Source organism: Ranitomeya imitator, chromosome 3 (assembly GCF_032444005.1).
Source record: "Ranitomeya imitator isolate aRanImi1 chromosome 3, aRanImi1.pri, whole genome shotgun sequence".
Taxonomy (NCBI): Eukaryota; Metazoa; Chordata; class Amphibia; order Anura; family Dendrobatidae; genus Ranitomeya; species Ranitomeya imitator.
The window spans coordinates 206824119-206829108 of record NC_091284.1 but is presented as its reverse complement, the minus strand read 5'-3'; positions in this window follow the sequence as shown (position 1 = coordinate 206829108).

Genomic DNA, 4990 nt, shown 5'->3' with positions numbered 1-4990 from the left:
AATGTACCCCCATAGTATAAAACACAGCCTCTTCCATAGAATATAATGTACCCCCATAGTACATAACACAGCCCCCATAGAATATAATGTACCCCCATAGTATATAACACAGCCTCCTCCATAGAATACAATGTGCCCCCATAGCATATAACACAGCCTCCTCCAAAGAATATAATGTGCCCCCCATAGTATATAACACAGCTTCCTCCATAGAATACAATGTGCCCCCCATAGTATATAACACAGCCTCCTCCATAGAATATAATGTTCCCCACATAGTATATAACACAGCCTCCTCCATACAATGCAATGTGCCCCCATAGTATATAACACAGCCTCTTCCATAGAATGTAATGTGCCCCCATAGTATATACACACAGCCTCCTACATAGAATATAATGTAGCGCCCCTAATAGCGCCACAGTCCAGTACTCACGGATATATTAACAAAACAATCCTCACCTCTCCTCTTGCCCCGTGCTACTCCCGGCTCCGGTCTCAGCGGGTGCACTGCCTGGGCCCAGCACACAGTGGGTGCGTGATGATATGAAGTCATTGCGCACCCGCAGTGTCAGAGGCAGAGGGGAATGATGGGAGAGGGAGCGTCAGCTGATTCTCTCTCCTCCATCATTGCTTTGGACTGTACTGGCGTCTACGATGCAGATATAGTTCAATGCGGCGGCAGCGGCAGCAGGTGGAGTCGGTGTTGGCGGGCCCCCCTGCCTCACGGGTCCCATAGTGGCTGCATGATGTGCCACTAGCTGGGGCCCCAGATGGAGCGGGGGCCCTAGGTAGCTGCCTGGTCTGCCTGCCTCTCACGCCGGCCCTGAACATCAGCTCTATGTTCACAGATGGAAAAATGAAGCATATCAATAAAAGAACACTACTGTCCTTACTTTAAAACATGGAGGAGGCTCTGTTATGTTCTGGGGCTGCTTTGCTGCATCCGGCACAGGGTGTCTAGAATCTGTGCAGGGTACAATGAAATCTCAACACTATCAAGGGATTCTAGAGAGAAATGTGCTGCCCAGTGCCAGAAAGCTTTGTCTCAGTCGCAGTTGCAACAGGATAGCGACCCAAAACACACAGCTAAAAACACCCAAGAATGGCTAAGAGGAAAACATTGGACTATTCTGAAGTGGCCTTCTATGAGCCCTGACCTAAATCCTATTCAGCATCTTTGGATAGAGCTGAAACATGCCATCTGGAAAAGGCAATCTTCAAACACAAGGCAACTGGAGCAGTTTGCTCTTGAGGAGTGGACCAAAATACCTGTCGCGAGGTGCAGAAGTCTTATTGAGAGTTACAGGAATCCTTTGATTGCAGTGATTGCCTCAAAAGGTTGTACAACAAAATATTAAGTTTAGGGTACCATCATTTCTGTCCAGGCCTATTTCATGAGTTATATTTTTTTTCTGAATTCTGTAGAAGCATGGTTGAAAAGCAATGTCTGACTTTCATTTGTTCATTTTCATAGATTTTTTTTATATATTATTACTTTTGTCAGATTCAAGTTATTTCTGTGACCATTGTGGGTTTTTCTGTCATTAAAGGAAGGGTATCAACAATTTTGACCACGTGTGTACAGGATTGTGGAAAGTCCTGATATTTAGGATTTTTAAAAATATTTTTCTCGTTATCAAAACACCAAAATACATGTAAATTATATGAAAATAATCAATCAGCTTTTTAGTCACAGACCTGTGTAATTCATCACCCACATATTGTGGACTACACATTTTCATTTTAATTTAGAAAAAAAATAAAAGTCATATTTTAAGCTTTCAGTGCATTACGCAGTATTCACAGGGAGTACCCTGTGAGTAGCTTCTGATATCTTTTCTTTTATCTTAAGTTTAAAGTTAATAAATTATCTGAAATTAAAAATTGCCAAATTTGTATGAGGATGCAGCTACTGCATAAAAAAGGTTTCTACAGTTTCCACTTAGAAATGACAGCTCATAAATGTAAAATAATGTAAAACAGAAAGCCAGCTATGATGTGATTAATGTAAATATGAAAAAATAAAATATTAATTTGTAAGAGTCAAATGGTATTTATATTGAATGTGATATGGTAGAAGTGCATTAAAAAAGTGTGAAATGAATTTGCGCATAGATAGTAAAATTTAGGCTACTTATTACAAATCCTAAATTATATCCAGTGGTTTAGCCAAGGGATAAAAATAAAATAACAATAAAAATGCAAAGCTCTGAGATTGAAAGAGCGGAAGATGAGAATATTAAACTTGCCACTTTTTCCTGAAAAAGAAGATTAATGTTAAAACAATGTGTGAACCTATGTGATGGTAAAAAGTACAGAAGATTTCTAGCTTAATATTAAAGTATAAAGATAACTAAGGCAAAATTTTTTTTTTATTCCACTAAGTTCTAGTTCAGGAATAGAGATGAGCGAATTTGATTAGGTCCCTGCTATGTCGGCACGCTACAGCCCTTGTCGAATAAGCTGCAGAGGGAACCCAGGTACATGGAGCGTGCCAGCTGATCAGCTGTCCGGAGCCACAGCTGCATGTGTCGCTGCTGTGTCACTGTCACAAAACATGCATGGAGAGCCTTTGTGTTGGGCTTTTCATGCATGTGCTGTGACAGTTTCACAGCTGCGACACATGCAGCTGCGGCACCAGACAGCTGATCAACCGGCGCGCTCCAAATATCTGGGTTCTCTCGGCAGCTTATTCGGCAAGTGCTATAGCTTGCCGAATAAGTAGGGACCCAATCAAAGTCACTCAACTCTATTCAGGAATGAGAAAAAAACAAAATTTATTTCAAAGTATTGGTCAAATTAAGTCATTGTAAGGGCATGTCAATTGACATGCTAACATGTCAGTTTTGTTGTTCATGTTCTTTCTATATTTTTAACAGAAAATAAAAATATGTTACTTTTGATATATATTCACGACTCTGTTCTCAGGTGTCCCAGGACCAGGGGCTCCTTCCCTGTCCCTAACTCTAGGGGCTCCTTAGCTCACCCTGCTGCCTGGATTACTTCTGATGGTGAAGTTGCCGGGGCCACGTATCTTGCCTTAACTCCAGAATCCGCCCTCTATCTGTACCCTTCCACCACCCAGGGAAGGGGCAGTGGTAGTGTACTGCAATACACTAGACTTAACAAGGTAATATAAACAGGGACAACGGAAAATACCAAACATACAAATATACACACTTATATAACCGAAGTATGCACGAAGAGTGGAGGATAAAGTTAAACCAGAGAAAGAGAAGAAAGGGAATTATCACACACTCAAAAATCAAGCAACAGTCTGTTAGGAGTCGAGTTTCCTCTGCTGCACAGGGGGAATCTCGATCCGTCTCCGCTGCGGTCTCCCATTCTTCTCCAGCCGCAGTGGAGTCTGCTCAGCAGGGACGTCGATTCCAGCGTCTCGCTCGGTCTGACTCTGTGTGAGGAGTTACTGCTGCTTTTCCTGCTTCTGCCATTGAAGCCAGTGCTGGGCAGCGGCGAGTGGGCGTTTCTGGATCTAAGTCCTGCTTTTCTCTGTCTGAGCATGCCCAGGGCAGGATCTCCCGTTGGAGATCGAGGGTCACATGCTCAGGTACTGCAGCACATCCCATTGGTCCTTTTGGCAGGTCCTGAAAGGGCAAAACTTCTGTAGCTGTTTCCTGTGCTGCAGCTATATAAACTGCGCATGACCGCATGGCCATGCGCTAGTATTGTCTTGTAAATATGTGTGTGTGTTGTAAGTGAAAGTCACTCTTTAAATAACACTCCCTATTGAATGATTGTTCGCGGAAGGTGTATGTTTGCTATCTAGCGCCCGACTTATCCAACAGCATGTAACACACATTACAGCTACCAGTTGCTGTGTCCGCCTGTACGGCGCCGTGCGCTTGCTCTGCGCTTTCCTGACCCAAGCCTGGGTGGTTAGTGGCGTCCGTCAGTGCGGCACCGCACGCACTCTTGTGCCTTTATATTCTTATTTAGTTTCCTTACACACCCAGTTGCGGTGTTGTGCCAGCAAGTGTCTAATCGGACTTCAATCCTAGTTGGGGTTGAGTTCGCTGACTTGTTGCTCGCGCTCTATGTGCGGTACCGCGGTCCTGTGACGCAACAGGATTGCTTCCTTCACGCAGGGTGAGGTTAACCCGTGCGTGTATACTTATAGTACCGCCATATAGTCCGTCTTAGTAGCAGCAGGGTTTTTACCTGCACGGTGGACCTCGGACTGCGAACGCACCTAGTTCCATTTCATCTTGTACTTGGTGTGTTCCGCCAGTCCGTAACATAATACTAGCGCCAAGGTCTGGCTAGTAAATGATGGACGATCAGCGTTCACAGCGGTACATCCAGCAGCTGGAGGGAAGGTTGGCGGCTCTTGAGGGTTCAACCTCAGCTGTGGATGTCACTGCTGTCGCTGTTCAGGCTGCTAGTGTTGCTGCAGCCACCTTGTCCACTGCCGCTCCTGTCCCGACTCGAACTCGCCTCCCGCTTCCAGAGAAATTCTCTGGTGACAGTAAGTCTTGTAGGGGTTTCGTGAGTCAGTGCTCTATCCATCTCGAGCTTCTGGCCTCTCGTTTCCCTACAGAGCGGGCTAAGGTGGGATTTATAGTGTCTCTTCTATTGGACAGGGCGCTGCAGTGGGCTACGCCGCTATGGGAGCGTAGCGATCATGTGGTGCAGAGTGCTCCGTTGTTTCTGAGCACTCTGAAACAGGTCTTTTTAGGACCTCATGTCACCCATGATACGGCGCTCCAATTGTTGGCATTGACTCAGGGCTCATCCTTGGTTAGTCATTTTGCCGTCCACTTCCGCACCTTAGCATCTGAGCTGGAGTGGTCGGATAAAGCCCTCATTCCAATATTTTGGAGGGGGCTGGCTGACCACGTTAAGGACGCCCTGGCCAGTAGGGAAATTCCCGCCACACTGGAGGAATTAATAACTCTATCCACTCGTATTGATCTCCGTTTTCACGAGCGGAGGTTAGAGCGAGCCCAGTGTAGGCAGAGGTTTCGGC